Here is a 24,125-nt window from a genome sequence, read left to right as displayed (position 1 = left end):
GCCCCCATGTTAATCAAGTTTGAATATAGTTTCATTATGCTCTTTGGTACCATCCACACCACAAAGACTATTCTCTCTTAATAAAAGCATTTGTCTGCAACCTCGTGGCTCTATATTTGCATTGGACAACAACTCCCTTCAGTCCTAGCCAGCATAGTCAATGGTGAGAGATCATGGGAGTCATAGTCTAAAACATCTCGAGAGCCACAAGTTGCAGACTTAGTGTCCTCAGGAAAAGTTGCCATCTTTGCAAAGCCATGCCACTGAATTTCAGGGAATTAGCAGACTATATTCGAAAGCGGGGCGCCTCCACTTCTGCTAGGTCAGGGTTTCATGTTCCTCTGGCCATGGCTGCCGAGTATTGGGGGAGGGGCAACTGCCCCCTTAATTCTGTAGCAACAGCGGACAAGAAGCACACTTTGCCCCCATAGAGATGTTTCCACATTTCAGCTGCTGACTGCACTTCCCAGTTTGTAGGGCACACGCCGAGGATGGGGGGATGGCGTCCTCGCACTTGTTCAGAGGGCGCACTCCATCCCTTTTAGGGGTTTCAGGCTTGGAGTAAAAAAAAAAAAAAAGCAGAGTGCACCCAATGGGGAAGTACAGAGCAGGATTCAAATCCAGATTGTCTTGTCGAGTTTGCAGGTATGAGATATAAACCCTAAATTAGAATTATTTTGTCAATAAAAACTCGTATTACAATGTTGGTGTGAAGGGACCACTGCAGTACAGATTATTGCTTTAAACATGTTTTGGGTCATTCATATTTTGCGAGCAAAGTTATAGGAAAAATCTCATCTCCCTGCGTAATTTTTTTTAGTGTTAATTATTCGTTTGATGAAAGAAAGGCACTGGTTTCTCCTGGTGCACGTTCGTGCATTAAAGTCCAATTCAATAAACTCCACTACACATTTCACTCGAAGATGGGTTGACTTCCTGTGATGTCACTTTCCATTTCGTATATTAATAAGGCCCGTTACGTTTGGGGGACTTGGGTCATGTTGCAGGCCTTGCCAGTGCTGCAGGAGATAAAACACGAGTGGCTTTTTAAACCATGCACTCGAGCTGCACTCTTGCTAATGCTGCGCGTTTGCGCAATATCACGGATCCACATGCAATTCTGAAATTTTTTAAGTTGAATGACAATCCCCAAAGACGAAAGCTGTTGGGTAGTACAGCAGTTAGGTGACTAAAGGTAGCAGAGATTTCTGTTAACTGTGTAAAGTACTACAGGAGGTTAGATAACTGTAGCTGAGATGTCTGTAAACTGTGTAAGGTAGGACATCAGGTTAGGTGACTGTAGCTGAGAATTCTGTAAAATACATAAGGTAGCACAGGGGGTTAGGTGACTAGCTGAGATGTGTGTAAAATGTGTAGTGGTGTATGTTGAATGGTGTATTTTATTAGGTCCAGCTCCACGTGCACAATCTCAGCTACAGTCACCGAACCTGCTGTGTAAGGTAGTACTTGAGGTTAAGTAACTGTAGCTGAGATTTGTATAAAATGTGTAAGGTAGTAATTGAGGTTAGATGCCTGTAGCTGAGATTCTGCACGTGGAGCTGGACCTAATAAAATACACCATTCCCCTTGGGGGAAGGGACACGCTGCGTTGCTTGCTCATAATTACGGACGATAGTTGTGCATTTGCGACGGTAGTTAAAATCAATGGCAGGCACGCGCATGCACCTGGCCTTGTAAGAGATTCTGATGGGGATCCCAGCAGCCCAAGAGTGGACGTTTTGCTCACCGAGCCGTCAAGTGCAGCTGCTAAGCGGCCGGATGCCAACACACCAAACCTGACCTACTGGTGGGGCTGGGTGTGTGCCTCCCAGGAACTGGATGGAATGCACAGTGGCTATAAAAAGCGCAGAACTTTGTGACGTCCCTGTCACCCTGGGCCCTCCAGTCTGTGACTGCGGCGAAGCGGCGCAGGCCTCGCCCAGGGGCAATACCCTGTGCACGCCTGCATCTACTTTCTGGGTCATTGTTGCGCGCACCGCGCGTCGCAGTTGCGTCATGTGACTGCTGCGCCTTCTCCTCCAATCGGCTCAGCTTGCGCCACAGGGATTGGCCAAAGTTTCCTGCACATGTAGGATGCAAGCTGTACAGCCCGTGCAAATGCAGAGTCACGAAGGCATCATGTTGGCGGGTTAAATGTCACGTTCTGCAAGACTTGACGGGGTGGGCGAGCACGTTCAAGGGATCGTATAGAAACCATCATGCAGGGACAGGAGAAAGTGCAAAATATGCACAGATCCGTAGAGAACTGTCCTTTCAAATCCTGGAGTCGGCCTCTTTAATCACGGGGCCAACATAAAGTTGGGTCCTTTCAACACTTGCAACTGAACTGGGCTCTACACCTAGAGTGGGGCTGTGTTGTGGCTCAGACAAAGTTTAGAAGAGGTCTGCAACATGGGCTGTCCAGTTTAGTTGGACTACACCTCCTATGATCCATCACCATTGAAAATGCTGGGCAGGGTTGCTGTTTTTTTTGTCCCAAACTTCTGGAGAGACAACAGTGGCATACCCCAGTTTAGGTGGCCATTTAGGCTTCAGCTCACCACTGTCTGTCTTCGTTTGTTCTGCTGCGCAGAGGCAGATGAAAGTGTCCAGTGATAATCCACCGCTAATGACTCCTTCCCGCCATTCCTGTACCTAGGTTTTTTCCACAGAATGAGATCACAAGGTGGGGATTTTGGTATGTGCATATTCTTAAAAGAGGCACAAGAGTTCACAAACAAGTCTGCCTGCATTTGCTGCACAAAGTCCAACCTCTACAAAAGGCTTGAAAAAAGGCACTATACTCCCCACCCCATGGCAAAGTGGAGTGAAGTGGTGTTTGCTGGTGTTGGGGCTGCTTCTTGCTGCTGTCCCACCCTGCTATATTGGAACTGCTTCCCCTTTAAATCTGCAGCCACTGCCCAGAAAACAGGAAGACCAAAGGGTTAAAACCCAGCCTCCTACGCGAAGCGTTGCGAAGCGTTGCGAAGCGTTGGCAAGTGGTGTTTGCTGGTGTTCGCGTGGGGAAGCAGCTTTTCTTCTACCTTAACCCTCATGTTGTACGCAGCGTTCGAACATGGTCATCAATATAAACAACCCGGCCGGGGCTAGAACGAGACAACAGGTGAGACGAAATGCCGTACCAACCGTAAACATAGACTCCCCCTTGGTCCCGCCTCCACTCTCCCTGATCCACTCACTAAATCAGGCACTTCTAACCGTGGGGAATGACCGGGTTTGTGAAGGGCTGGAAGACCCAGTGCCTACGGAAGTTTGTGAAATCGTTAAGAATGGAGTGGAAGAGGGGATGTCGGAGGGACACCTAAACGGCATTGCATGCAGCGATGTTGGAGGAGAGGCGGCAGCACATAAGGCCGGTGCTGCATGGGGGCTAAAATAACGGTCATTGCAATTAAACCAGCAATGCCACTGCCCATTTTACAACCGAATGGCGAGGATGAGGTAGACGTTTTTTCGGTGCTCCAAACATTACCGAATGAGGCTTTCGCAAATTTGTTATTAGTGAGTCAATATTCCTTAGAAGGCTGGGTAAGCGCCTAATGCCTAAAAACTGTGAATGAACTACATCAAATAGATGCCAATCCACAGGTTGAGAGGAATATGGATAAAAGGGTGGAATTGGGCCTGGAAAAATACATATCACTGCATTTGGGAAGGTACAAAGTGCGAAAATTCTGATGTGGTGGTGCAGCGGTCAAAAGAGCTCACGGAACTCACTGAGAAAATTAACTAAGAAAGGAGGAAATGTCTCTCGACTATTAAAGATCGCTTGGCTGCATTAAGTTCTGAGCATCAAATCCCAGAGAGCTGTGTTAGGCAGAATCACCTGCAGTACCCTTTGGGAACACTACAGGCAATAAGGACCACAAGTGTAAGCACAATTTCACCTTTGGTAGAAGCCTGTACTACACAGCAAAATGGTAGCGATGGCTGAGCAGCCAGACATATCTCAAGAGTTTAAGTGAGCAGTAGAACAAGTTACACAAAGGACCAACCAATACAGTGATTCAAGTAAACACTTACTCAAGGTTTCTTAGTAAAAGAATATACAGTTATTTACTCAATCATTTGTAAAACATTACACTAGCACAAGCAGCTCAATATCACACAAAGATACACCACAAAAATCCAACCGGTAAGTAACTGAACAAGTTTAGCTCAGAAATTAAGTAGGAGCAAAATGGCACTTCAGAGACTTATAAAATGGAGGAAATTACAAGGTTATAAGAATATACAGCCAAAATACATTCATAGGCAGGGCAAAGGGTTTCAGTTAAATACAACCAGCAATTCTTCTCAACAGGACTGAGCCAAAGTCAATGGTTCAAAGTCTTTTGTATAGGACAGCACTGTTCTGGTATATAACAGTTAAGTCTTTGCCACAGATTTTTCAAGAATTTGGGTAGGCAAAAAGTTTGACGAATGTTTAGGGAAGGACAAGCCTTTGCAGTTGAGGAAAATTTCACACACTTTCTCGATGGCCGAAAAGATTTCCGGACCGCGTTTGCACAGTACCTTTTTAAACGAAGAAAGCTGTAGCTGAGGCAGTTGTTCCTGGCAGTTCGAGCAGATCTCGCTGTTCCATTGCTTCAGTCGTGGGGACAAGAAGGAGGCCGTCGGGAGGTTCCTGCACTGCCCTGGGAAGACGCCAAAAGCTGTAGCAAGACGTTGGTTTTAAGGTTGGAGTGCCTTAAAGTCCCCCTGGTTTCCTTCCCTATGGCTATCCGGTTTTCAACAGCACTCTGCTGAAAATTTGACCAGAATAGGACGGTGTCCAGGTGGCTTGCAAATTGGTTGTTCCCACCAAACTCAAGGGAAGAAGTTAACCTTGAAGAGCTTCTCTGTCGTCGGAGTTTCAGGCAATTCGAACCTGCAGCAGGGCTTCACCAGTCGTCCAGGAGTTGCAGCTATCCTCTTCCTTCCTCTCCTCTTTGGTTCTTTCGTTCCAGTGATCGACTCTGCTTTCCAAGTCCCAGAGACCCGCTTTAAACAGTTTTCCCCCATTCATTCAGCCTGGCTGTCACTCACCCAGCAGGGTTAGCAGTCCTTGCCAGACAGTCAGCCAGCCTATCATACCAGAGTGCATTCAGGTCTCCTAGGAGACTAAGCACAGGGAGTTTCGGGCACCTCCCTCATATCCTGTCCACCTCAGACACTCTGGCACCAGAGGAGGGCTTCAGCACAGAAACTCACCAAAGGGCACAAACAAAGGGACCAAAACTGGTTTGGCGCGCAGAGTTACACACAAGAAGGACTTTTCCTAAAAGAAATGGCAAAAAAAGATGACAAGGGTCTGTTTTTTACAGATAGGTGTGGGGCACCATATTGAAAAACATGGCTACCCCTGATTTTGAGTTACTGTTGTTAGCGGTCGCGAAAAATCACGGTAGTTGATCGAAACCACTGCCACCAGCCATTTAAAATAGGAAAATGGTAAAATGGTACTGTTACATAAGTTTTTAACTCAGGGGAAGCTAAGCAACCCCTCCAGCACTGTATAGTAAGGGTAAATTTAAAGAGACTAGTAAAGTCAATTTAACTTTACATTTCCTGAGAGACAGTAGTCATTCTCAGGGAAGGTATTTAAACCTTTGGGGAGTCTGAAAAGACACCCCTGTGGCAATGCACTGAAGGTGCTGTGTGACGCACAGAAAAAGATGATGCCACTGGAGTTGTTTAAAAACTCCATAACCAAAGAACTCAAAAGTAAAACACACACAAAATACATGGAAGAGTGTGAAAAAAGACTCACACTCTTCCCAGGTAAAAAATCAAATTCTAGAAAACCAGCAAAGTTGCTGGGGGTCTCAAAAGGTAAGGGAAATTAGCACATTTGGAGAATACTTCCTAAAAAGCTGCAACACTGATAGTACACAATCTCCCACAATAGATCTATTGGACAGATTACCAATGAGCAACGTACCAAGGACAGCAAACTGTGAAGACGAAAATGACCACCTACCACCCAGTATATCAGAGAAGCAAGATGAAAGAAAAAGGGCAAACGAGGGATGGAGAGGAAGTGACGAGAGACATGAAAGGAGACAAAGATCGGTGGGTGAAGACCCGTTCTACGAAATCACAGGAGTTAGTCACAACTCTGTCTCATCTGACAGTAGACCCCAAAATCAATGTAATGAAGCTGGGGGAGGCCAGAAATGAGGTGGAACCTTAATTATAAAAGACCTGGGCGACATCCAAAACACCATGATGGCCACACTCGCTATATCGATGGTGCCCTTTTGCAAGCTATTTGAAGCAATCAACTCTACATTGCAAGACCAGGCTACGTTGATTGCTATGGTGCACACAAAAATGACAACCCTAGAAGCCTTTGTAAATAAGGGAGAATCAAAGTTAAATACAGAAACCAAAACTTCCTCTTAGTGGCAGTCCCGTCTTTGTGATTTGGCTAGGCAGGAAACCATGGTTAAAACCACATTGATGGAAGCCATAATGGAAGACAGTAAATGGATGCGGACCCAATGGAAGGAGAATCAAGGCCAAAGCAGTGATAGAGTTCCACTGAAACATACAGAAAAAAAAACAACAACCCAAGAGGTTTTAAGTTCAGCGCTGTATTTGGAAGAGGAGTTAGAAAATAGAAGTATAGTGGCCGAAGTTACAACGAGCCAAGTCAATACCTTCTTGATATTTAAACCAGCTAAACTACAAGATGTTGGAGATGGAAGCCAAAAAAGGACAAGACTAGCTGGATAAGAAATCTAAAAACATAAAATCAGTACGGAAACGAAAATCAAATGGGTCTAGAGCGTTTCTGAGAAACATATAATAAAGCCAATACGAGAGGAGCTTAATCAAACATCTAGAAGGCCTCGAAGAGAATTAATGATACCTAAATAAGCGCACCCAACCAAAAGTCACCAATCAGCCGCCATGTGTCAAAGCTTAAATCAGACAGGGGAGAGAGATACCTCCTAAGAGACATGTTTAATAGAGATTATGGACAGAAAGGGTGACGAGGGTTGGAACAATTTGAGCAGATCAGACTGGATAGTGATTGAGAGACAAGAATCTCAAATGGTCCCAAACCCTGCAGTCATAAAAGGTACTACAGAGGTGGAAAAGGGGGGCGAAGACCACCGCTAAAAAAATAACACCTGTTTTCCAAACCCTGGAAGAAAAAGGGCTTGCCCAAGTAGAGATTGGCCGCTCTCAGAACTGTATCAAACAAGGTGTGATGTCCCAAATGGTACTAATAAAGTCCAAATAAGAGAGAGAAAACATTGGAATATGAAAACCTCTGTTCCCCCGTATAGAAATAATGATCTGAGAGTATTCTTGGAAACAATATTGAACTGGAGAAATGTAATGAAGCTTTTGCAACATATCCCGGCACTGAGGTATACATCAACAGATGATGTCAGGGTGGAGGAGTTTGTTATCGAGAAGCACACTGATTCGATCAATCTTCATCTAGATTCCCATTTAATCAAAGAAGCACTACTGGAATGAAGCAACAAGCTATTACCCATGGGCTACGAACTTAGTGATTATCAGAAGAGTGAGAAATCAAATCGGAACTGCCCTGAAGTCAAACTTGCTAAGCATATTCAACCGAAGCAAGTGAATGAAGGAGTAGGAAAAAGGAAGGTGAAATCTACCAAAGTAATTCAACTGAGATCTGCAATCAAAAACCTCTCATTTATTTAATTTACTATGGAAGGTCGACCCCAAAATAAAGGTACTGAACCGCCTCAAATCATCATCAACAAGGATATATGGAAACAACTAACTGGAACTAGCTTGCAGGATCTTTGGGGAATCCGAAACAAAAATATACTGATGGTATCCAGAGGAAGTCAAAAATCTGGATAGGATCTTGGAATTCAAGAGGTTTTAAATTCATGTTCACTGAGGAATCAAAGGTTCTGGGCCAATATGATACTCTTTGCTTTCAGGAGATGAGGTTCATGTCTAAACCCTGTTGCGGGGGCTATGAATCATTCTTAAATCCTGCCTGTAAGGGGATTTTGGGCAGACCATTTTTAGCCTGTTAACATTGATTAAGGTGGACAAGGGTTTTATGATGGCAAGCCAAACAAACCTAAACCCCTATGTGCAAATGCTAACATTGTGCAGGAAGTCTCAGTTGGGGGAATCTAATCTTTTGCTGATAAATGTTTATCGAAGTGTCAACAAACTCCACATAGATGTGTTCATTAAATCAATTATGCATATGGTGGATGAAGTCCTAATCGAACGGGCTAGAAAATGGTTATGCGAAACAGTGTGGCATGAACTGTTAATGCTAAATGGACAGACAGAAGGTGACAGGCCAGGGGCTTGTACATGGGGAAAATGGATCTCATAAGGCCTGTCTAGATTATAGTTTTGCAACCGGAAATATTGTGGAGAGGGTGGAGAGGTTTGAAGTGGTGAAACAAACCCAAAGTGATCATGATCTCTTGTCCATCACACTTATAATTACCCAATTTTGCACAAGACAGAGAAAATGCCCTCAGTTGATCTCTCCTGGGGGGAAAATAGATTAAAGATAAACCAGAAGGAAGTTGCTAAAATCCCGAGCCTATATGAAGATCCCATAGTCAGAAATCCAGACAAGGTGGAATATGTATGTGTCTTGAAAGATTTTAGACAAGTAGTAGGTAAGGTGGGAAGGCCTTCATTATACCCAAACATGCCTATGACAAAGATCTAGTGAGGGCAAGAAAGGCTTTCAGATCGGATGTTAAAGGGCTCAAGAGGGAGAGAGGCCCAGGGATGCACGAAAGCAGACCAGCAAGGAAGGAACCTCCCTGCTGTACACGTGGCTGGAGCCAGTTTCCGTGGTACACCTAAGAGAAAGGTAAGCCCACAGGGGCTATTAGAACAGCAATGTGTTGCAATTGTCCGTCCGCTACACAAGAGATGGAAAATTGAAAGCAGCATTGCCTCCGTTCTGCGATAACACCCTATTATTCTGATATCTGTGCGTAAGCCCTGCACACACTATATCGGGAGAAGCTGTTATTTTCCTTCATTGCGATTTCAGTAAAAAAACCCGCTCCAAAATGACTGCCGCCGTGCTAGCAAACGAGTGATAACTATATTGGAGTATCAGTAGCATTGTGATTGAGCAGCATCTACTTTAAGCTGCCCAATCAGTGAGCTGGCAGGCGAATGCCGTCCCCCCACCTAAGACCCACACTCAAGGCCCTATCCCTAGCCCGTCTGCGCCAGGAGAGCCCAGAGGCCATAGCCCCTTAGGCTGTCCACGTCCTGTACTCGCCGACAACTCACTTCGGTAAGGCCCAGATCATCCTGTCTTGATCCTGCCTACCTACCCCCACCACCACATTGTTAGATCATACTGCAACCCCTGGCCCACACCCCAAATGACTCCGATCACACCGGACATAACACTGAGCATGTCAAGCCCCTCAAACACTGTACTAATGCAGCTGTTACCATCAGCAATCTAATGCCCCTCTGCCACTATTGGCCTCAAGTAGTGTGCCCACTGGCACCGCTACAACCACAGGCACAGGCAAGGATAGCATCACGTCCACCACCACATCTAGCAGAGCTCCATTAAACGTTGGTCAACTCACTTACATCAGCCTAGCCAACCCGTCACCTCCTACTACCATGCTCACCTCTCTTAAATGTGCCCTCATTAATGCCTGTTCCATCCCTGCCTATGCTGCTGACCTACACAACATGATCCTCAACCATAACATGGACCTATGTGCTGTTACAGAAACATGACTGAATGTAGCCGCTGGCCCTGCCCTGGCTTCTGCTCTCCCCATTGGCTACACTATCTACCGTCAAGATCGACCACTTTCCAAAGGTGGCGGGGTAGCCCTTATAGCCAAAGACAGCATTCCCATTAGGAAAATAGAACAACCCAACACAGGCAACTGCAACCTCTTATTCCTCAAAATCACAACATCTCACAACTGTACTATTACACTGCACATTGTCTACCGTCCCCCAGGTCCTATGACCAACTTCCACTCCAACATCACACACCTATCAGACAACCTCAAGACTTCCTCCAGAGTCATTCTGGCACGCAACCTCAATTTCGGACTACACAATCCTAATGATGCCCCACTGAAAGCACTAGCCAAAGCCTTAGCGACATTGGGTTGCTCACATGCCATAACCAGAGCAACACACAGTAAAGGTCGGACCATCGACTAGCTATCACACCACAACTGCCCGCCATTTGTAACAGCCAACTCTCCCCCCCCCTTGGACAGACCACCACCTCATCCTCTTCACACTCACCCTACCGAAGATCCTACAACCCATCGTCTCACCACTCACCCCTTCCTCAACTAGAAATGCACGCCTCCTCACTAAATAAAGGCTAATCCTGTACCGCTCGGTGCCTGCACTATCAGCACCCTTCTCCAAAGACCACAATGAACTAGCCACCTCCCTCAATTCCATACTCTCGATTGCAATTGAAGCCATTGCCCCCCCTAACTATCCGCAAAGCCAAGCACACCAAGCACTCCAATTTGTGGTTCACACCCAAACTCCCGGATCTGCGGACCAAAAAACAAGCAGCCTTATCAAAGTGGCAATCCAACCAACTTGCCTCTGACAAGCTGGAGCTCAACAAACTATCAAACAAATACAAAAAGGCCATCATCCGCGCCATGGCTCAACCAACTACCCACACTGACGAGACTCCCCCACCCCCCTTCACAACACGCTTCTCATTCAGAGAGGTTAATGAGACTGAGGTAGCCACTATCATGAAGAATTTCAAACCATCCATGTGCAAGGGGGATATCTGGCCAGCCTCCCTCAGTAAGGAATGCTCAGACCTGCTTGTCTCATTCATCACAGCTTTCATCAATGCCTCCTTTGCTTCAGGAGTAGTTCCCCCCCCTCAAAGAAGCATGAGATCACCCATAGCTAAAGAAATCCTCTCTCAACACTCTCTTGATCCTTCCAATCCCAATAACTATAGACCCATAACCACCGTTATTTGCCTTGTTAGACTTTTCGCATTTGTATGCTGCTACTGCCCTGCAACTTGGGGTAGGCACCGTGTATTTTCTTTGATGTACCGAATGTAGTTCCCTGTAACAAGTGGCAAGCTCTCCCAAGTATATTCTCTGCACCCATTATGACGTAATTTGTACCAGATGTAGCTCCCTGCTACAAGAGGCGAGCTTTCCCTAGAATATTTTGTTCTACATATCATGTCTTCATATGTACCTGTTGTAGTTATTTGCATAATATGCAAACTTTTCCATGTGTGTATTCCATTGCACTACCCAGGCCTAATGTATGCCTGCTATATAATTGTTGTACTGCACTTATTGTAACCATATTCTTAAGTTAAGAGCCTAGATGCCCCAGGGCTTTGTGTGCTGTACAAATAAAAAACCAAAGCAAACAGTCCTCTTCCTACTTAAAATCCTTGACAAAGTAGCTTACCTGCAAGTCCAGCAATTCCTTGAGGCAAACAAAATCCTGGGCTCTCGACAATCCGGATTCCGGCCGTGACACGGAACTGTGATGACACTACTGGACCTTAATAACCAAATTGACGATATCAGAGACACAGGCAAACCTGCCCAGCTCCTCCTCCTAGACCTCTCGGCAGCATTTGACCTGGTGGATCACAAAATACTGTGCCAGCACCACTCCACCTCAGTCTTATTCTCAACAAAGGCAATCACTTGGATCACATACTTCCTTCAAGGAAGAGCTACGCGTGTCTTCTTTGACCAAGCAGCCGCAACCCCAGCCACCATCCAATTTGGAGTCCCTCAGTGCTCTTCCCTCTCCCCACTCTATACAACATATTCACCATCTCCCTTTTTAACCTACTTGACTCGCTCGGCATCATGTACACCAACTATGCCGACTACACCTAAGTCCTCATTTTCTTGTCTGGTTACTATGAGGCTGACTCTAAAACCATTAATTCCATTTACAATACTATCCACACATGGATGGCTGAAAACTGGATCTGCCTCAACGGGGACAAGACTGAACTACTACTACTAGCTCTAACCGACTCTCGCATCAAACTTGACGACCAGTATCTATCCTTCTTCATTGACAACACCATCATCCCTGTATCCCAATCAGTCAAAATCCTAGGATTCTATCTAGATGCCAACCTAACTACGGCCAATCAGTTTAGCGTAATTGCCAAATCGTCAGCATACTACTCCGAACTTCTCAACGCTGCAAGGCCTTTCCTCTCCACCCAAAACTGCCTACCCATTGCAGAGCCTTGATAGGCTACAGGCTGGACTACTGCAATGCCTTATTCACAGGAACTTCGGCAAAAAACGTGGACAAACTCCAAACTATTAAAAATAACGCGGTGTGCGCTGCCTTGGGCATCCCCAAAAGGGAACACATTACAGCAGCCAGGCAACAAGCGCATTGGTTGCCTGTTCGCCAGCGCATCCTCTTCAAAACCCTTGCAATCATGCACAAATGCATACACCACCAGGCACCCTCATACCTTTCACACAGAGCCACCCTACACCACACATCCACACCACAAGAACACCTTATCCCAACCTACTGCCCGTTTCTAGAATCAAACGTGCCAGATGACGGGGTTCAAGCTTCCCTTTCATTGCTGCCAAGCACTGGAACTCCGTGCCAACGAACCCTCAGAGCTGATCCCTTTCATCTAATCTTCCGTAAAGGAATCAAAAACAGACTGTTCGCACAAATCACCCACCTCATACTGCCACACATAGCCACCTGATCTTCGACTACCAACACAAGTTGCCTACTGACTTAGAACGACTTGTAAGGAATATACATGTATCTAATCACTCATTGTCAGATACACTTAGCTAGGGGCCTATGTAACCCAGCCTCCTACCTAAGCATCACAACTCATACCTGCAAGTCTCGGCTAATGTAACCCAGAGCCCACAAGTCTGTATAATGTAACTGTGTGTAACTAGGACATCATCTTGTAACGGCGCCTCGATGCCCCTGGCTGTGTGTGCGCTATACAAATGGAAAGAAAGAAAGAAAGAAAGAAAGAAAGAAAGAAAGAAAGAAAGAAAGAAAGAACGAAAGAAAGAAAGAAAGAAAGATGAAAGAAAAAATAAGGATGCGTAGACAGAAATATAAAAACTGGGCAAAGGCAACAAGAGTGTGGAGAATGCAAAAAGATGCGGAACAAATGTTGAAAGCTGTCTGTGGTAAAAACACAAGAAATATGTGAGATCTGATTAGTAATGGGGGAACTTTGGAGAGATGCATATGATAGGTCAGGTGACCGAAGAGGGATGGGTAAACCACTACTCTACACTTTTTTCCAGAGGTGAAGTTAGGACTCAAGCAAATGTTACTAAGAATAGATCACCTACCGGTGCTCGCAGTAGTAGGTTGTGAAAGAAAGATCAATAAAAATGAATGCTTCTGTCATGTATGTAAGAACAGCAAGGTGGATGAAACCGCTAAGCACGTGCTTACAGAATTCCCTGAAATGGGCAAGATCTACATTAAATACTACAGTGGATTTGTCCATCAATTAGAAAAAATTACTGGTCCTTGGTTTTGGTGGCAAAATATTAATAGACGAAACCGTGTTTTTTTGATGGCACTATTTAATGTCTGGTCTGTGATTGAAAAATCTTTAAATATATATCTAAGTGCAAGGCGCTAAAACTTCAAACCTTTTCCCATAACATATGTAACTGTTGGATTTTATCAAAGTATCAACAGACACAGTATGGCAAAAAGATATGGCTCTTATTTCCCTAATGTATGGGCTGATGAAATGATCTATGATATGGTGGGAATAATATGATATTACTTATATATTGATTATATTGGGTATTGCATTTTGCATACTCCAATCAATCTTTGATAGATACCTGAGTCAGTGATTAAGCTTAGAATTGAGGGTAGCAAACTATGTTGATGCTATTAGTTATGATTTTACCAGATATGATTGTATTAGTTATGTATGAACCTTTTGTTGTGTTAGATTGTATATGTTTTATATATTCTGTAAACTGGTTTCATTATATGATTAAATTATATGATTTATTATGTGTAAAGTTTCTTAGTAAACTAAATCACATTAAATAAATAAATAAAAAATAAATGTTTGGGTAAGTGTTGGTCATTTGAGTTTGACATGACGGAGGCTAGGTGGATGTTGAATAAGCTTAGCTCATCTAAGGCGGCAGGCCCAGATGGCTTATCAAACCATATCCTGAAATTAAATATATTTGGGCAAAGTTGGTGGTAGCATTGTTTAAACAAATAATGACAAACAGACAGGTTCCACGGTCCTGGAGAGAGGCCATTGTGGTTCCCAAATTCAAGAAGGGCGAAAGGGGCAATCAGAAGCACTTTTGCCCGATCGGCCTTCTTGATTCTTTGGGGAAGCGTTTTTGGCCGATAAACACTGGCATATTAGATCCCAGGCAGTCGGGGATTTGTGAAGGCATTAAACCTGTTTATCCTCAACATGAAACAAAGGGCGGTGAAGACAAAATCCTGCATATTTATATGGCCTTCATGGACTTAGAACAGGCCTTTGATAGGGTACACAGAGCGCGCCTGTGGGCCAAATTTAGGAGTTGGAATTGTCCGACAGACGTGTTACAGGCCATACAATCACTCTACACGGGTACATCTATTCAAATAAGGCTATCAGCCGAAGGGACACTGTTAAGGAAAATCTATACCTTTTGCGGGCTAAAACAGGGGTGCACCTTAGCGCCTCTGTTATTTAGTCTGTATATGTCGGACCTCGGAAAATCACAGGAGGGAATTTGAGCTTTTCCACCTAAGATAAGTAATTCTGAGGTCCCTTGGATCCTATACACCGACAACATAGTTTAAGTATTAACATACGGCGCCAAAGCCTTATTAAGTCTCCCATGGAAAGTGTGGGTGTTGTTAAAAGGCCATTTTTGGCGAAAAGGTTTGAGGCTTTCAGATTCGCTCCCAATGGTTGACATACGACATGAACTTCGACTTCAATCTATGGCTTCCATAGTGCTATGGAAAACAATATTGCTATACTGGAAATGTGTTATGGTGGATGGCATGCCCCCCTTTGGCATCCTGAGAACGCAGGAGATTAAAGAAGAAAGGGCCTTGAAACAATGGAAAATTAAAATAAGCTTTTGCATCACCATAACATTGAAAAATGATTTACTTGCTGGCAATCCATATAAAGTGAAAGATAAACTTGAGAAGTTAGATTGGATTGAAACGATTGAAGCCAGAAGTAAGGATATTGAATTATCTGCTGTGGAAAGAGGAGAGAGGCTTGAATAACTGTGACGGAGTCAGTCTCTACATGGGTAGTAAAATATAGACATTAGTACATTCAGGAAGACCAGGAAGCCACAGATGTATGGACTTTCCTCTAATGTTTTTCACTCTGTTTGGGGTTGCCTAGGTAACGGCTCGTGAGGAGGAAAAAGCGGAGGACGACGGTTTTGAGTGGGCTTACTGATCAACGTGAAGAGAAGAGAAGATAAAAGTTATAAAAAGTTAAAAGAAACCAAGTGGCGCCGTTGCGCTGAATTGGGAGTTTGGTTATTGTGCAGCTTAAAAGCAATCGTCTGATTAGTTAGTTTACCGAAGGGACGGAGAAACGAATCCTCGGATGCAACTGGGAGGCACAGTGGCAGAGCCGTTGAGGGAAGGCGTTCAAGGGCTGGTGACTTGAACGGAGCGGCGAGAAGCGACCAGACCTTCAATCCCGATAGGTCTCTGTGTGAACGGGAGAACCTAGTGAGCGACGCCGAGGCAGGAGACACGGCTTGTTTGTTTACTCAGCTGAGGGGGCGGAGACGGAGAGCTGACATCGCTGACGATCGCTTGTTCCTGAAGGGGGTGGAGTCGCTACCCCTTCAAAGGCCGTTGCCTTAACAGCTGTTCGCCGGACGATCACGGGTGAGCCGTGTATCGACAGAGAGAGAGAGAGAGAGAGAAAGTGCTGTAAGGGAAACGGAATGGGTGAGGACTGGTGAAAGCAGAAGACTGCTCATGAAGGAGGGAAAAATATACTGTAAAGTGAAAATAGAAAAAAAAGACCCTTACAAGGCAATCTGGTATACAACGTGAATAAAGAAAGAAAGATTGAGGAGAAAGGTTTGACACATCAGCCCAGAGAGTCATGTTAAATGGACTGCAAATAAAGGAAGACCTCTTACTCGAGAACGTGATGCCACAAGACTTAAGAAACACTGTCATATTGAAAGGACAAGAGAGGAGAGATTAAAGCCTAAAAAGATGTGAAGGAGTTATAACATAGAAAGTACTAATTTAATAGAGCAAGAAGAAACCAAAAGAGACATAACAAGACGTTGAGTTGCAAAAGAGGAGAGCAGAAAATAAAGTAAAGAAAGAGCGAAAGACCTTGAAAAGGCATTTAAAGACTTACCTGAGAAGAACAGTCCAAGAGTGTTCTATAAGAAGGTCTTGGGTTTCAAACCTACTGCAAGGGAAAACGTATCCTTTTCAACCTAAAAGAAAAGAGAAAGAAAACACTTGTTAAAAATAAAAAAAGAGGATTCTCGTTGTAATTCTCACCACCTACGTATTGGCTCTGAGTCTCATTCATGTTTTAAAACTATATATTGTTACAAGTGGTGTCAGAAGTGGGATCTTGAGAACGTCATGGAGGACCTCATTAAGACCCTTTCCGAGGGACAACAGATGCTACAACAAGCCATACAAATGCAGAATCAGCAAGCACAAGCAGATAGATTAGCGTTTCAACAGGCATTACAAATGCAGCAAGCGCAGTTGTTGGAAGTCACAAATATCAGGAATAATCCCCAAGTCCCTACTTCCGTACTACAAAAATACTCAGTAGGAGAAGACCCATCCCATTTCTTCGTAAACTTCGAGAGGGTCGCTCGAAATGCCCAATGGCCTACCGAGAGATGGTGCCACTACATCGCACCATTGATGACCGGTGAGATGCAGTCAGCTTATCAGACCGCAAATCCCACGGGGGATACCACATATGGAGACATGAAGAAGGTGGTCCTAGAACGTATGGGACAAGATGAGGAGACCTATCGTATTAAGTTCAGAGAGGTTAGACTGGGGGGAGAGGAGACCCCAAGACAGTTGTTCTACCGAGTGAAGGAGCTGGCCGAGAAGTGGTTACAACCCACTGTGTCTTCACCGGCTGAGATATTGGAAAAGGTCATCTTGGAGCAATTCATAGAAGGACTACCCGGCCCAGTACAACGATGGGTCAAACAACACCATCGATTGTCGTTGTTAGAGGCAGTGGAAGTAGCGGCAGCGTATCAAAAGGCAGGACAGGGCCGGGTGTTGACCTACGCATCAAGTTCTAAACCACACGTCATGATGAATAAACCCACACCCCAACCAAGATGGCCTCATTCTATGTTGAGGAAACCCGAAGGGGAGAACCTCCGGATCAGACCTAGCAGTGAGGGACCCTCGAATTATCGTACAGCGACAACGTCTATTCGAGGCCCACAATGCTTTGATTGTGGAGAATGGGGGCACCTCACCAGATTCTGCCCAAAGAAACCAAAACCAGAACCAATGGATGTGAGTGTACTAGAATCTATGAAAGAAAGAGACTACCCGGAAACTATACACAGAAGACAGTCTCAATATTTATATACCTGTGAGGCGGAGGTCGACGGGAAGCCTACCACTGCCCTAGTTGATTCAGGAAGTCTACAGACAGCGGTGACATCAGAACTGGTAGGTGAAAGTCCTCATTCAGCAGGGGAAATTCCTATTAGATGTGTGCATGGGGATATAAAAGCGTACCCTGCAAGAAAGATACAAATTAGGGTGGGTGGAGAAACAGTCGGAGTGAAAGCAGCGGTACTACCCAGTCTACCGAAGCCCTTACTGATTGGCTCCGATCTGCCGAAATTCTCTAAACTAATTCATGAGATTGAGAAGAGCTGGTGGGAAATGGCCCCTTTTCATGGTGAGGAAATAACCACCCCGTGCCCCAAACCTCAGAAGAGTCGGAAACTAAGGAGGAAAATGAAGGAGGAGTGGAGAACTAAGAATGTGTGTCCAGTATCCGTAGATTGGAGGTTGGATGAGGAGGGCGATAGTTTCAGAACCGCTCAGGACCTAGATCCATTACTCCAATATGCACGAGAGCGGGCTAAAGAGGGTTCACCTGGAGAAGGACCTCATTTCATCAAGGAAAAGGGGCTACTGTATAGAGTGAGTAAATCTAGGAGTGGGGAGGTGTTGAAGCAGTTGTTGGTCCCAAGCAAATATTATACAACGGTTCTAGAAGTCGCTCATTTACAGATCGGGGAGGGACATCTCGGAACCGAAAAGACTTCTAAGAAGATTTTGGATAGATTCTACTGGCCAGGGATATACCAGCAGGTGGCTAGATTTTGTCAGTCATGCGAGGAGTGTCAAAAGAAAAATAGAGCGAACATCAAGAAGGCACCTTTGCAACCTATGCCGTTGGTACTTGAACCCTTCAGCCGAATAGGAATTGATGTTGTCGGACCCGTGGAGCCGACCAGAAGAGGTCATAAATACATACTTGTTATCGTAGACTATGCTACAAGGTATCCGGAAGCTTTTCCCCTAAAGGCAACAAATACGCAACAAATATGTGATGTCCTAGTTCCCTTCATTGGACGAGTGGGAATTCCTAGAGAAATTGTCACGGACCGGGGAACCAACTTCATGTCCAACGTTATGAAGCAAGTCTGTGAAACCTTAAAAATTGAACATTTAAAGACAGCAGTATATCACCCACAGACTGATGGTTTAGTGGAACGCTATAACCAAACGATCAAACAAATGTTACGGAAGACAACCTCGCCAGAGAACAAAGACTGGGACAGAATGCTACCCTGGATATTGATGTCCCTGAGGAACACTCCCCAGTCGTCAACAGGGTTTTCCCCCTTCGAACTGTTGTTCGGGAGACCTGTAAGGACTCTATTAGATGTGTTGAAGGAAAAGTGGGAAGAGCAGTTGGATAATGAGGTGTCGTTGACCGAATATGCCTCCCAATTACGGGAGAGGATAGAGAAATTGCAGGCTATAGCTAGCAATAACCTTCTCCAAGCCCAAATAAACCAAGAAAGATATTACAATCAAAAGGCCCAGCTCCGTACCTTTAATATAGGAGATCAGGTCTTGGTACTACTACCCACTTCGGACAATAAGATGTTGGCTACCTGGAAGGGGCCTTTTGAAATTCAAGAAGTTTTAGGACCATTAACATACAAAGTGAAACAACCTGGTACGAGACTGTCGTGCCAAACATATCATGTCAATTTACTAAAAAAATGAATACCACCCATTCAACCTATAGCTATGATTTCTAGTGAACCCTCATCGGAGGAACATTTTCCCCAGCTTAAAGAAAGAATAGGAGTTGAAAGTTTGAATATCAATCCTGAACTGAAGTCTGCCGAAAAGTCTGAGCTGGACCATCTCTTGCAAGAGTTTGCGGAAATCTTTTCTTCTCTTCCAGGGAGAACTAATCTAACATGTCATCACATAACCACCAAACCCGGCTCTATCGTTCGTCTCAGACCCTACCGAATCCCTGAATCAAAGATACAAGCTATCAATCAAGAAGTGAAGGAAATGTTAGATTTAGGGATCATCGAACCTTCATATAGTGACTGGAGTTCTCCGGTGGTCTTAGTACCGAAGACAGACGGCACCGTAAGATTTTGTATGGATTTCCGGAAAGTAAACGAAGTTTCCAAATTTGATGCCTACCCAATGCCACGAATAGAGGACCTCTTGAATAACCTGGGGAAGGCCAAGTTTCTGACTACCATTGATCTAACCAAAGGTTATTGGCAGATTCCTTTGTTACCATCGGACAAAGAAAAGACGGCGTTTGCAACACCTACTGGGTTATATCAATTCACGGTACTACCCTTTGGCCTACATGGGGCTCCGGCAACCTTTCAGAGGTTGATGAACCACCTAGTAAAAGGACATGAAAGTTATGTCGGAGCATATCTGGATGACATTATCATTTACAGTCAGAGCTGGGAGGAGCATCTAATACATATAAGGAAGATGTTTGAGACTCTGAGAGGGGCCGGATTGCACATAAACCCCAAGAAAACTCATGTGGCAACCTTTCATACGAAATATCTGGGGTATTATGTGGGTCAAGGGATGATAAAGCCACAAGAGGAGAAACTGAAGGCCATAAAGCAATTAAAATTCCCTGAAACCACGAAGCAAGTAAGGGCCCTTCTGGGGTTTGTGGGGTACTACAGAAGGTTTATTCCACATTTGTCCACGTTGGCTTCTCCTTTAACAGACCTATTGAAAAAAAAACGCTGGGAACCGAAAAGCTTGGAAAACGGTTGAAACCCTAAGGGCCTTCAATGGCTTAAAAGAAGCTCTAACTAATCAGGCGGTTTTACACTGTCCTGATTTTAGTGCACCATTTGTTCTACAAACGGATGCCTCAGGTACAGGTCTTGGGGCAGTACTTTACCAAAAGGAAGAAGGAAGAGAAAGGCCTATCCTATTCATAAGTAGAAAGTTGCTACCTCATGAACTAAGCTACCCAACCATCGAGAAGGAATGTTTGGCGGTCAAGTGGGCCATTGAAACACTTAGGTATTACCTACTTGGTCGAGAGTTTACACTGATAACTGACCATGCACCGTTAGTTTGGCTAACCCGAAACAAGGACTCGAACCAACGAGTGTTGAGGTGGTTCCTTTCCCTTCAGCCCTTCTCATTTAAAACTATTCACCAACCGGGGAAGATGCTTTCACGGGCTGATTTCTTGTCCAGAGCAGAAACCCTTCCCGAGCGTAAGGGCTTAGTAGAGGGGGTGTGACGGAGTCAGTCTCTACATGGGTAGTAAAATATAGACATTAGTACATTCAGGAAGACCAGGAAGCCACAGATGTATGGACTTTCCTCTAATGTTTTTCACTCTGTTTGGGGTTGCCTAGGTAACGGCTCGTGAGGAGGAAAAAGCGGAGGACGACGGTTTTGAGTGGGCTTACTGATCAATGTGAAGAGAAGAGAAGATAAAAGTTATAAAAAGTTAAAAGAAACCAAGTGGCGCCGTTGCGCTGTATTGGGAGTTCGGTTATTGTGCAGCTTAAAAGCAATCGTCTGATTAGTTAGTTTACCGAAGGGACGGAGAAACGAATCCTCGGATGCAACTGGGAGGCACAGTGGCAGAGCCGTTGAGGGAAGGCGTTCAAGGGCTGGTGACTTGAACGGAGCGGCGAGAAGCGACCAGACCTTCAATCCCGATAGGTCTCTGTGTGAACGGGAGAACCTAGTGAGCGACGCCGAGGCAGGAGACACGGCTTGTTTGTTTACTCAGCTGAGGGGGCGGAGACGGAGAGCTGACATCGCTGACGATCGCTTGTTCCTGAAGGGGGTGGAGTCGCTACCCCTTCAAAGGCCGTTGCCTTAACAGCTGTTCGCCGGACGATCACGGGTAAGCCGTGTATCGACAGAGAGAGAGAGAGAGAGAGAGAGAAAGTGCTGTAAGGGAAACGGAATGGGTGAGGACTGGTGAAAGCAGAAGACTGCTCATGAAGGAGGGAAAAATATACTGTAAAGTGAAAATAGAAAAAAAAGACCCTTACAAGGCAATCTGGTATACACGTGAATAAAGAAAGAAAGATTGAGGAGAAAGGTTTGACACATCAGCCCAGAGAGTCATGTTAAATGGACTGCAAATAAAGGAAGACCTCTTACTCGAGAACGTGATGCCACAAGACTTAAGAAACACTGTCATATTGAAAGGACAAGAGAGGAGAGATTAAAGCCTAAAAAGATGTGAAGGAGTTATAACATAGAAAGTACTAATTTAATAGAGCAAGAAGAAACCAAAAGAGACATAACAAGACGTTGAGTTGCAAAAGAGGAGAGCAGAAAATAAAGTAAAGAAAGAGCGAAAGACCTTGAAAAGGCATTTAAAGACTTACCTGAGAAGAACAGTCCAAGAGTGTTCTATAAGAAGGTCTTGGGTTTCAAACCTACTGCAAGGGAAAACGTATCCTTTTCAACCTAAAAGAAAAGAAAAAGAAAACACTTGTTAAAAATAAAAAAAGAGGATTCTCGTTGTAATTCTCACCACCTACGCATTGGCTCTGAGTCTCATTCATGTTTTAAAACTATATATTGTTACAATAACCCACCTAAGTACCTCCAGATTTTTCCATCAGCATATTACAGAGATCGTTTGCTGAGATGTTGTTTGAAGAGTATGCCTACAAAAGAAGTACAACTGAGGAGACGACAAATAAAGGTGGAACATTTGCTCTGTAGTTACTGTGAGGAAAAGGGATTGGTGGAAACACTAGCCCACTTAGCTACCACTTGTAAGGCACTGACTGAGCTCAGAACACTCTATTTAGGAGATCAATTGATCCAAATAAGATCATTGACAGCAGAAGAACGGTGGAGTTGCTGCTATTGGGGGAAAGGGTTAGTTTGGTATAGGCAGCAATGACATGTGTTGAGATAATCTTAAGAGAAAAAAAGACCAATTGAGGGAATGGCTGATATTTTTAGGAAGAAGTTATCTTTCTCTGTTTTTAAAATGTAAATAGGATGGGATTTTAGATTTTTCTTAATTAAATTTTTCCTGTTGGGTCTGATTTTCTCTTCCTTTTTAATTTTTTTGTAAATGATGCTAGGCATTGGGAAGTGTTGTTATGGAATATATTGAGGAAGTGAACGTGAACAAAAATGTTAAAGATTTCTTTTTTTTCTTCTATGTATGTTTGTGAGAAACCAATACAACAATAATAAGAACAAAAGGCGTTTAATGATCACAGACATGTTCAGCTCCTTGTTGCGTTTAATGATCACAGACATGTGCTGTCAGCTCCTTGTTGCGTTTCATGCTCTCAGCCCGTTGTTGCGTTTCATGATCACAGACTTGTTTTACCCTGCTCCCAGCCCGTTGTTGCATTTCATGATCACAGACATGTTTTACCCTGCTGCAGCTCCATTTTGCGTTTAATGATCACATACACGTCTGCCCTTCTGTCAACTCCTTGTTGCGTTTCATGATCACAGACATGGTTTACCCTGCTGTCGGTCACTTGTTGCGTTTCATGATCACAGACATTTTCAGCTCCTTGTTGCGTTTAATGATCACAGACATGTGCTGTCAGCTCCTTGTTGCGTTTCATGATCACAGACATGTTTTACCCTGCTGTCGCCCCCTTGTTGCGTTTCATGATCACAGACATGTTTTACCCTGCTGCAGCTCCTTGTTGCATTTAATGATCACAGACATGTTTTACCCTGTTGCAGCTCCTTATTGCGTTTAATGATCACAGACATGTTTTACCCTGCTGCAGCTCCTTGTTGCGTTTAATGATCACAGACATGTTTTACCCTTCTGTCAGCTCCTTGTTGCGTTTAATGATCACAGGCATGCTTTGCCCTGCTGTCAGCTCCTTGTTGTGTTTAATGATCAGACATGCTTTGCCCTGCTGTCAGCTCCTTGTTGCGTTTAATAATCACAGACATGTTTTACCCTGCTGCAGCTCCTTGTTGCATTTAATGATCACAGACATGTTTTACCCTTCTGTCAGCTCCTTGTTGCGTTTAATGATCACAGACATGCTTTGCCCTGCTGTCAGCTCCTTGTTGCGTTTAATGATCACAGACATGTTTTACCCTTCTGTCAGCTCCTTGTTGCGTTTAATGATCACAGGCATGCTTTGCCCTGCTGTCAGCTCCTTTTTGCGTTTAATGATCACAGGCATGCTTTGCCTTGCTGTCAGCTCCTTGTTGCGTTTAATGATCACAGACATTTTTTACTCCGCTGCAGCTCCTTGTTGCGTTTAATGATCACAGACATGATTTACCCTTCTGTCAGCTCCTTGTTGCGTTTAATGATCACAGGCATGCTTTGCCCTGCTGTCAGCTCCTTTTTGCGTTTAATGATCACAGGCATGCTTTGCCCTGCTGTCAGCTCCTTTTTGCGTTTAATGATCACAGGCATGCTTTGCCTTGCTGTCAGCTCCTTGTTGCGTTTAATGATCACAGACATTTTTTACTCCGCTGCAGCTCCTTGTTGCGTTTAATGATCACAGACATGTTTTACCCTGCTGTCAGCTCCTTGTTGTAGGGTAGTGAAAATAGTTGGAGAATAACAA

General features: G+C 44.5%; 1 protein-coding gene across 2 annotated transcripts in view; it reads left to right on the top strand.

Moving 5' to 3' along the window:
- Positions 1 to 24,125, top strand: part of LOC138580291 (pleckstrin homology domain-containing family G member 6-like) — a 365,164-nt gene that overhangs the window by 30,981 nt on the left and 310,058 nt on the right. The gene's annotated exons all lie outside the window — the stretch shown is intronic.

This window comes from Ambystoma mexicanum, chromosome 3p (assembly GCF_040938575.1).
Source record: "Ambystoma mexicanum isolate Mex_15411 chromosome 3p, UKY_AmexF1_1, whole genome shotgun sequence".
Classification (NCBI taxonomy): domain Eukaryota; kingdom Metazoa; phylum Chordata; class Amphibia; order Caudata; family Ambystomatidae; genus Ambystoma; species Ambystoma mexicanum.
Note: the sequence above shows the minus strand (reverse complement) of the source record. Positions and strands in the feature narration are given on the sequence as shown.